This window comes from Mus pahari, unplaced genomic scaffold, assembly GCF_900095145.1.
Source record: "Mus pahari unplaced genomic scaffold, PAHARI_EIJ_v1.1 scaffold_9009_1, whole genome shotgun sequence".
NCBI lineage: Eukaryota > Metazoa > Chordata > Mammalia > Rodentia > Muridae > Mus > Mus pahari.
The window spans coordinates 25,430-36,472 of NW_018392285.1; the positions used below are offsets into that span (position 1 = coordinate 25,430).

The following is an 11,043-nucleotide window of genomic DNA, read 5'->3' on the forward strand; positions in this document are numbered from 1 at the left end:
TATTTTGGGGAGGAATGAAGTATCCACATGTTGGTGTTCCTTCTTGATTTTCTTGTGTTTTAGAGACTGTTTCTTGGGTATTTCAGATGTCTGGGCTAAAATCCACTTATCAGTAAGTGCATATCAATTGAGTTCTTTTGTAATTGGGTTACCTCACTCAGGANGATATACTCCAGATACATCCATTTGCCCAAGAATTTCATAAATCATTGTTTNTAATAGCTGAGTAGTACTCCATTGTGTAATTGTACCACAGTTTCTGTACCCATTCTTCTATTGAGGGACATCTGGGTTCTTTCCAGCTTCTGGCTATTATAAATAAGGCTGCTATAAACATAGTGGAGCATGTGTCCTTATTCCCAGTTGGAAGACCTTCTGGATATATGCCCAGAAGAGGTATTGTTGGGTCCTCCGGTAGTACTATGTCCAATTTTCTGTGGAACCACTAGACTGATTTCCAGAGTGGTTGTACAAGCTTGCAATCCCACCAGCAATGGAGGAGTGTTCCTATTTCTCCACAACCTCGCCAGGATCTGCTGTCACCTGAATTTTTAATCTTAGCCATTCTGACTGGTATGAGATGGGATCTCAGGGTTGTTTTGATTTGCATTTCAGGATCCATTGTTATGTCTCCTTTTTCATTTCTGATTTTGTTAATTAGAGTACTGTCCCTGTGCCCTCTAGTTATTCTGGCTATGAGTTTATCTATCTTGTTGATTTTCTCAAAGAACCAGCTCCTGGTTCGGTTGATTCATTGAATAGTTCTTTTTCTTTCAATTTGGTTGATTTCAGCCCTAAGTTTGATTATTTCTTGCCATCTGCTCATCTTGGGTTAATTTGCTTCCTTTCGTTCTAGAGCTTCTAGGTGTGCTGTCAGACTGCTAGTGTATTCTCTCTCTAGTTTCTTTTTGGCAGCATTAAGAGGTATGAGTTTTCCTCTTAGGACTGTTTTCATTGTGTCCCATAAGTTTGGGTACATTGTGGCTTCATTTTCATTAAACTCTAAAAAGTCTTACTTTCTTCCTTTATTTCATCCTTGACCAAGGAATCACTGTGTAGAGTGTTATTGGGTTTCCACGTGAGTGTTGTCTTTCTATTATTTATGCTTTTATTGAAGATCAGCCTCAGTCTGTAGTGATCTGATAGTATGCATAGGATAATTTCAGTAATTTTGTATCTGTCAAGGCCTGTTTTGTGAATGATTATATGGTCACTTTTGGAGGAGCTACCATGAGGTGCTGAGAAGAATCCTTTTGTTGTAGGATAAAATATTCTGCAAATTTCTTTTAAATCTATTTGTTTCATAACTTCTGTTAGTGTCCATGTGTCTCTGTTTAGTTTCTGTTTCCAGAATCTGTTCATTGGTGAGAGTGGGGTGTTGAAGTCTCCCAGTATTATTGTGTGAGGTACAATGTGTGCTTTGAGTTTTACTAAATTTCTTTAATGAATGTGGCTGCCCTTGCATTTAGAGCATAGATATTTAGAATTGAGAGTTCATCTTGCTAGATTTTTACCTTAGATGAGTATGAAGTGCCCCTCCTTCTCTTTCTTGATAAATTTGGGTTGAAAAAATGTGGATCGTTTCACGAATTTGTGTGTCATCCTTGCACAGGGGCCATGTTAATCTTCTCTGTGTTGTTCCAATTTTAATATATGTGTGGCTGAAGTGAGCCCGTGGCTAATCCTTATACAGTTCCTTCTACTATCCCCTTGGCGACTTCTCATTTCTCCTTCTTAGATCCCAAGGATGCATTCCTTTCTATCCAGTCCCAGAACACATTTCCCTTTACCTGGACTGACCCTGAAACCCATTTGCTACTCAACACCCCTTGATTGTACTCCCTCAGGGATTCTGGGACAGCCCACACCTATATAGCCAGGTTCTGGCTTCTGACTTAATTTCTCTGTCTCTCTCTAAGTCTAAGATTGTCCATTATGTAGACAAAATTCTTCTCTGAATTCTCCCCTCTAAAAATTAGCCAATGTGACACCTCTGCTCTTCTAAATTTCCCATTCAGTCACAGGTACAAGGTCTCACATTCTAAAGTCCAACTGTCCACTCACCAGGTCACCTATTTGGGACTACCAATTGCCCCAATTCAGGAGGCTACAACCTTAGATAGAAAGAATCTAACTCTATCTCTAACTGTTCCTTCTACAAACGGAGAGATTTTATCATTCCTAGGAATAGCCAGTTTTTACATTCCTGACTTCCTTACTATTCCTTTCTTCCTACTCCTTATATGATGCAGCATTAGGCCCCACCCATGAACTTCTTCACATACCTGTTACTAAGGCTTTCCTAAGGCTCCAACAGGCTCTCCTTAACACCCCAGGCTTTTACCTCCCTGACCTGAGTTGTCTTTTTTCCCTCTACCTAAATGAATTGATGGTTTTTCCCTTGGGGCCTTAGGTCACCAATTGGGACCCTGTTTTGTACCTGTAGTTTAGTTGTCAATAAAAACTAGATCTAACCATCCTGGGATGGACACCTTGTATTCTTACCTTAGCAGCCACTGAACTCCTTATTTTAGAGTCTAAAAAAAATTCTTTCTGTATGACACTCTGAACAAGACAACATAGTGTTCCAGGAAAGGAGGGCAACTGCTGTAGACTAGTGGTCAGATGGCCTGGCACTGGCTATCAGGTGGCATGGTTGTCCTAAAGTTTCATCTTTTTGCAGAGGGTCTTCAGAGGACTCAGTGCAGTAGGGGTGTGCATCACGCTCCATTCTACTGAGTTCTAAACATCACCACATTGGTTTCAAACCCAACATTCCAAGAAAAACAAAAGGGACCTTGTAAAAGATGCTGGAGTGTACGAATTAATAGATCTTCTGAGCATCAGTGAGAATTTGAGGTCATGAAAGCTACCAAAACTCTTTGTTAGCTCTTTGGAATTTAGTAGCTTGGGAATTTCTCTCCTCCAGTTCTCTCTCTCTCTCTCTCTCTCTCTCTCTCTCTCTCTCTCTCTCTCTCTGTTTTTTTTTTGTAATTTTTGTTTGTTTGCTTTTTAACTAGAGTTGACCTAGTAACTTAATGTGACTTAAGGGGGCAAGGGATAATCCTGGAATCATTCTCATATATGCCTGCTAAATTTGGTTGAGTGTAGTTAAGAACTAGTGTTTTAGGGTCTTCAGGTCCCTCTGCAGGCCACTATGTTTGGTTCAATTTTTAGGCACCTGTCCAGGTGGCATGAGCTGGTGTAGTGACTGAGGATAGTGTCCTCTGTGACTTGATCCGTCTTGCTGAATCTCTGTATGTCACAGGATATCTGCTCATGTAAGTGACATGAGTGACATTTTCCAACAGCTTAGCACCAATTGAGAAAGGTAGATTAAGGAATCTTAAGATACCTATACCTAGACATCTTAAGGTATAGCTAAAGACCTGAGCACATGGTTTGTTGGTGTGTTTGTGTGTGTGTGTGTGTGTGTGTGTGTGTGTGTGTGTTGTATGTGTACTCAGGCGACATATATCAAATCCAGCTTCCCCACATTCACATATACTTAGGGTGATGTGTGTATCTGAGTGGGACTTTCCTGCTTTGTTTCTGGTCTTAGGGTTTCCCCGCTGTGAACAGACACCATGACCAAGGCAACTCATATAAAGACAACATGTAACTGGGGCTGGCTTACAGGTTCAGAGTTTCAGTCCATTGTCATCAAGGCAGGGACATGGTAACATCTATGTATGCATGGTGGAGGAGGTGCTGAGAGTTCTACATCTTCATCTGAAAGCTGCTAGCAGAATACTGATTTCCAGGCAAGTACGATGACAGCCTTAAAGCCCACAACCACAGTGACACAACTATTCCAACAAGGCCCCACCTTCTAAAGTGCTACTACCTAGACTGAGCATATACAAACCATCCCATTTCCTATTTGGTGCCTTTGCTGTTTGACTGCAGAGCTGTGTCTGCAGAGCTGACATACACATAGATTTTCATGGGCAGATACATGATCTTGGCCTGCCCTGCTTGTCAAATCCTCACATTTAGAATGAGGAGGTTGGTTTCTCTAAAATGTTAGGTCATTGTGACAATGTTAAAATAAAGATAACCATGTCAATTACATCCTAGGTGGCCAATGACTGTGAGAGTGGGTCTGATCTAAATGGGTGGGGTCATGAGATGAGAGCTTAGGATCCTTAAAACAGCATTGACCTTTCTTATTATCCATCAGAAGACTCTGTGATAACCTTGACACTCCTTCAGATCAAAGCCAAGTATTTATTTCTAGCATTCTGGGACTTGTTTCTGAGAGTCTTGGTTGGAGACAGTAATCAAGCACACACAGAGAGAATTTGCTAAAAAAATTTAGACAAACATTTAGAATTTGTTCTGGACAGTGATGTCTTGCATGACACCAAAGTTGCTGGGAACAAAGCAGGTGGGCAAGTGGGATTGTGGGATTGCACTGTGCTGTGCAGCTTCTGCATAGGAGAGGAAATAAGCATTTGTGGGATGAGGCAGTCTAGAACATGGTGGAAAAGGTTAGAAACCATACATCTGAATAGAAACTAATACCCAAAGCATATACACAATGTGTACAACTCAGTAGCCAAAACAAGGAATACTAAGATATTTCTTAAAGTACAAAGACATTTTAAAGATTATATAATTTTCCCTACTAGAATGACAAGGAAGACATTTGTGTTTTTGCAAAAGTGTGGTTCCTGAACCTTGAATGTAAATTACGTTAACTTAGGTAGATTCTAATTTACACACATGGCAAGTGTGATCACTCCTAACACAGAGCATCTGACATGAAAGTGCTGGGTACATGTGTTTTGTGTATACCTTGTGCATGATAGTTTGCAGCTGACTCTCAAGCATAGCTTTATACAGGAAAACTACCAAAGAACTTATGTCATGCTCATCAGGGAACAGGAAGGCAGTAGAGCAGGTTACATACCAGGAGCTTTCGATTATGACCCAAACTGGAGGGAATCTAGGCAATGGCAAGTTTGTAGGTATGTGGTCGTCGTTGGCTAGAGAGTTGAAGAGAGTGAGGAGAGGGTCATGATCATCTATGGGATCCAAGAATTAAGAAGATGGGAAGGTGAACTTCTGGGCAACATTAGATTGTAGAATCTTTTCCTCTTTTTTTTTTTTATGGTGATTTTTTTTATTTTAAAGATAATTTAAAATATTTTATTATTATTATTGTTTTCTTTATTTACATTTCAAATACTATCCTGAAAGTTGCCTATATCCCCCCGCCCCTGCTCACCTACCCACCCACTCCCACTACTTGGCCCAGGCCTTCCCTTGTGCTGGGTCAAGTTTCTTACATGATCTGTGGACTTTTGAGTGGAAAAGAAAAGTTTGTAAAGCACAGGAAAATATGTATTTTAATCCCTTATATTCTATTTCTGGTTGTAGAAAGAGTTCAGAAAACCAAACTTTCAAATAGAAATAAGCTCTTTATGTTGGAGAGGTATCTTTGTGTATTGTAGCTCTGTATATTGTACATTTTTGCCAAGATGAGTGGGTAAAGCGAATGTGGTATACACATATAAACTGTGTGTGTGTGTGTGTGTGTGTGTGTGTGTGTGTGAATTTGTACATACTGGAACACTAGTCAATCATAAAAAGATGGAATTTTCAATAACAGAGATGGTACTGGTGGACATTTACTGAGCAACATCCAGACACAGTAAGGGCAGGAAAACATGGCCTCATATATCTAAGATTAAAAAAATCAATGTAATGTTAGGTGAGAATACAATACTTGCTCGTAGAGACTGGCAATTCAAGGGTTGCTGAACAGAGGTAGGTCAATGGGTACATAATTACATTTAGGTAGGAGTAATGATTTCTGGTGAACTATTACACAATCAAATGGTTGCAAATAATAACAGATTATGTATTTCAAAACACCTATTACAGTATAATTTTAATGTTTCACAATAACAGCATTATAAATACTTGAGGTGACCTAGATTCTAAGTCCCCAACTAAATCATTTCACAATATGTACATACATGCATGAACCCTTACCATTAAACCCCTAGAAATATCACCACTAAAATAGGTCCGGTTAAAAAGAATGAAATCTTGAATTTTACAAGAACATTTTATCCTGAACTGCAAAAAAGGGGAAGAAGAATACATGAGCTTATTACATCCAGGATAGAGAATTTGCAACAGGGAGAGGTGTTGGAATAAACTCTGGAGACAAAGGCAAGAGAGCCTTTTAGCTGTGTAAGGTAGTAGAGAGGCCTTGGAGAATATTAGTAGGGAGGTTGTTCAATGTGAGGGTGTCATGTGTTTGCAGATTGGCACGTACAGAATAATGCTAACTGTTCCTGGAAACAGACAACCTATGCCCTTAGATTAATACATTTCAGAATGATAACCCCACACTTGTCTTGTTTATTAAATTTATTTTGCCCAGGTCACAAGTGACTAATTTAAAGAAAGAAATGTCTTGAGGGAAATTGGTAAGTGCCTCTTATGTTTGCTATCCACTAATCAGTATTCCATAATATTTGAGGCTACAATTGTTATACTGGCTAGTGTTAGAATTTCTCTACTAGCTTAATCAGTGGAGCTGATATTTGTCAGGGTTGCTATAACAAGTACCAAGTAAGATGCTTCTAGAATCCTTTCTTCCTCAAAGTCTGATTGTGGTATTCAATTCTCCAAGTATGGTTCCATCACAATGTCAGCTGTGAACCCACTGTCTCTGTGCTACTAGAAGCTGCAATCTATAAGGTTCTTGCCATAACTGCTGTTCTTTAATTAGGGCATAGTTTTCCCTTATATAGGTGGGGTGATTTAGAACCTGACTTTTAGCATGCTGTAGCATGTCTGGAGACAAAGGTTGCAAAAAGAACTGTCTATTGACTTTTTTTTTTTATTTATCTTGGATATAGCTTCCAAGCTGCATTAAGCCTTCCAGTGCTCCCTGGAGTGTACCTCGCAGAGTGCACTGGACTCATGAAACCTGTTCAATTTTGTTATATGAAGAAGTTTTCAGTATAGAAAATATGTGTGAACTCTACTGCCTTGGCATGATCTGTCCAGGAATATACTCTTTTCAACTAACAATGGTGCTGAAGCCCTGGACTTGTGAGCAGCCAGACAGGCTGGTCTAAGACTCCATAGCCTGCACTGAAGCCACCACTCTGCAGCACAGGGAACTCCACCAAGTAGGATATCCACTGCCCTGTGGATTAAGAAATTGGTCATGTGAGTTCTTTTGTGATTGGGTTAACTCACTCACGATGATACCCTCCAGATCCATCCATTTGCCTAGGAATTTCATGAATTGATTGTTTTTGATATCTGAGTAGTATTCCATTGTGTAAATGTACCACATTTTCTGCATCCATTCCTCGGTTGAGGGACATCTGTGTTCTTTCCAGCTTCTGGCTATTATAAATAAGGCTGCTATGAATATAGCATGTGTTCTTGCCCTCACCCCGAAAAGCTAAAAGGGCCATGCCCGTGGTGCCATCAGGAGGGACATTGGTCTGTAGATTGCTGTTATGCCACTCAGGAGACATGAACATCACTCCCAGGTAACCCTCCAACTGATCTTCTAGGTTTGACTATGGACAACTGAAGAGGCCTTGAGCTCCCTTGACCTGACTAATTCCATCTCCATCATCATATAAGTGAGTATCACAGGAGCCCCAGGTAGTCATCATGGCGTATGGGCTTCCCATCTCCTTCTTCTTGGACACTGGCACCACTTATTTGGTCCTGACAGAATTTGAGGAACCCACTTCTCCTTCTCATCCCTTATTTTGGGGGTAGGAGTACAACCTTATCTTCCTCACCAAACCTACCCCTTAGGAGAATTTTTAAGAGTGTTCCTCTCACAAATTCTTTTTGTGAGTGCCAAAGTGTTCTGATACCTTATTGGGAAGGGATCTTCTAGGTAAGTTGGACATCTCTATTTCTAATGCTTCCCTCATTCACCTGAACACAAGATCACTAGCATCCCTCTCTTCTACTTCCTCCTCACCACTTGACCTACTAACACTGACATGTTGTTTCCTCTGCAAGCTTCTCAGGTAGAACCCTGAGTCTGGGTCATCCAGAACCCCTGTGTTACAGCACACTGTTCTCTTGTTGTCATCAAGTTATGGGACTCAACAAGATACATCACCTAAGCTCAATACCCTCTTTCTCTCCAGAGCCTCCGGAGACTTAAGTATATCATCTCTTATCTCTTAGGAAAAAAACCCTCCATCTCACCTGTTCCCCTCTTAACTCCCTTATACTAGAAGTTAAGGAACCTAATGGAACCTTTCGCCTGTTTCAAGACCTCAGGTGCATTAATTTAGCAGTGGTTCCTCTCCGTCCTGTTGTGGGTATTCCTTATACAGTTCTATCCCTTATCCCCTTGGGGATTCCTCATTTGTCTTTTTAGATTCCAAGGATGTATTCTTTTCTATTCAGTCCCAGAACACCTTTGCCTTTACATGGACTGGCCCTGACACCCATTTTCTACTCAAGCACCATACTGTACTATCTCAGGTAATCTGGGACAGTCCACACCTATTTAGCCAGGTTCTGAATTCTGACATAATTTCTCTGTTACAACATATATCGATCTTACTTGGTGGACACTCAGATTGTCCATTATGTAGACCAAATTCTTCTCTGAAGTCCCTCATCAAAAATTATGCAAGATGACACTTCTGTTCTTATAAATTTCCTGTTCAGTGAAGGCTACAAGTTCTCATATTCTAAAGTCCAACTGTCCACTCATCAGGTCACCTCTTTGGGACTACCAATTAACCCAACCCAGGAGGCTCCTATCTTATATAGAAAGAATCGAACTCTGTCTCTAACTGTACCTTCTAGAAAGAGAGAGATTTTATCATTCCTAGGAATAGCCAGTCTTTTTACTTTCCTGGATTTCTTCCTCTCCCTTTCTTCCCACTCCTTATACGAAACAGCATTAGTCCCGACCCATAAAATTCTTCTCATACCTGTTACCAAGGCATTTCAAAGGCTCCAACTGATTCTCCTTAACACCCTAGCCTTACACCTCCCTGACCTGAGTCGTCTTTTTTTCCACTACATAAATGAAAAAGATGGTTTTGCCTTTGGAGTCTTAGATCACCAACTGGGAGCCTCTTTTGTACCTGTAGTTTACTTGTCAACAAATACTAGATCTAACCATCCAAGGATGGGCATCTTGTATTCTTACCTTATCAGCTACTGAACTCCTTATTTTAGAGTCTAAAAAACTAAAGTTTGGGTCATTTATAATCATCTCTTTTCATACTCTGTCACAGCTTCTAACTTACAGTGTCTTACTGTCTCTCCTGTTCTCCAGGGTTCTTTCACTTCAGGTAGTAATAACACAAGACTCCACACTCACTTTCCAATTGTGCCTGCCACATAGTAATTTCATTCATTTTTTTTTCTTGACCAAATTCTAACCACTTCCTCTCGTACTCCTGCACTGAAACCTTAGAAAAATTATTACCTCATCCTTCACACATACAGGAGGGCACATTGCCTAATGCACTCTATATCTGGTATATAGATCATATCTCATTTCTATATGAAGGGATCAGAATATCTGTCTAGGCTATAGTATCAGAATCAGAGATGGTTGAGGCACAGGAAGTCCTTGTTCATACCATGAATAACCGTCTGAACTAATAGCCCTTACCTGTGCCTTTCAACTGGCACAGGGACTATCCCTAAACATCTACACAGACTCCAAATATGCTTTCCATATACTGCAGACCCACGTTGGTGTCTTGAAGCAGTGTGGGTTACTTAGGATAAAAGGATGATGAGTAACTAATGCAAACCAAATTGTGGCAATATTAAAGGCCTCCCATCTCCCCTCAGATATTGGAATTGTCTACTTCAGATCCCACCAGACAGAAGACTCTATTGTCTCCAGTGGAAACAATTGAGCTGATGATGCAGCTAGACATGAATCTCTTAGGGGCTTAGACTTGTCTCACCCTCACCATGACATCCTTACTCTACAAACCGCAACCCTACTCTTACTCCCAGACTCTGATCAAAGTCTGTCCTAACTTCACCAACTCTTTCATCCTAACAGCCTAGTGTTGTCTTACTTTTAAAAAACCCACCTACTGCCTATTCTTTTGATTTAAGTTTTTAAAAATCTATTTCTGCCTCCTGCAGAATCTGTAAGATTTCAGACTCCAACTCCAGGTATCATACCATCCAGTTTCCTACCCATCAGGCTAGAAGTTCATTTTCTGGAACTGATTTGCAACTTGACTTTACCCACATACCCACTGTCAAATGTATCTTGGTGGACACCTTCTCCAGATGGGTGGAGGCCTTCCTCACTAAGAACAAAAAGGCTCAGACAGTTGATCTTTTCCTCCAAGTGATCATTCCATGATATGGTGTCCCAGCCTTCCTCCAGTCACACTATGCCAGGAATGATCCACCAAATTTTTTCAAACTCTATCTAAAGCCCCAGACATCCCCTGGCATTCATATTCCCTCTGACCCCCAGACTTCAGAAAAATTAGAATGAAAAAAATCACTCCCTTAATACCACTCTTGTCAAACTGCCACAGGAACTTCACCTCAATTCAGTAAAACTACCTCTGTGTCTTTTCAGGCTATGAGCTCTCCCAGAGGGAAGGCTTTTCACCCCACATTTTTAACTCATGTATGGATATTAAAGCCTAACTTCTGGTCTTTCACCCAAATGCTCTCCCATCCCTGACAATCTACTCACTCCATCATTTTGCCACCTCTGCCCTCTCCTATGGAACTTTGTCACTACCATCTACCAAAGCCACATGCTGTCCCCTGTCTATTGCCTGTCAACACTGGAGACCTATTTCTTCTCTCGCCTCTGGATAATCACCCTTCACTTCTCTCTCTTCAATGGCAGGGCCCTTTCAAGTTAATTCTCATGGCCCCCATAGCTGTTAAATTTGAGGGACTTTCTCATTGGGTCCACCCATCTCACCTCAAACCTTTCAACTCTCCACCTGAAAATGACTCTTCTTACTACACATTGACCCCAGCAGGAGCCTGCTCTCTTAAGCTCCTGAAGACCTTAAGACCACT

The 11,043-nt window shown here is 40.8% G+C and overlaps 1 non-coding gene across 1 annotated transcript; it reads right to left on the reverse strand.

Annotated features, from left to right (window-relative positions):
* Positions 1 to 1,567: 1,567 nt before the first annotated feature.
* Positions 1,568 to 1,674, reverse strand: LOC115063316. The gene has a single exon (XR_003843171.1). It is a non-coding gene; the product is annotated as a U6 spliceosomal RNA (small nuclear RNA).
* Between the last annotated feature and the right edge of the window lie 9,369 nt (positions 1,675 to 11,043).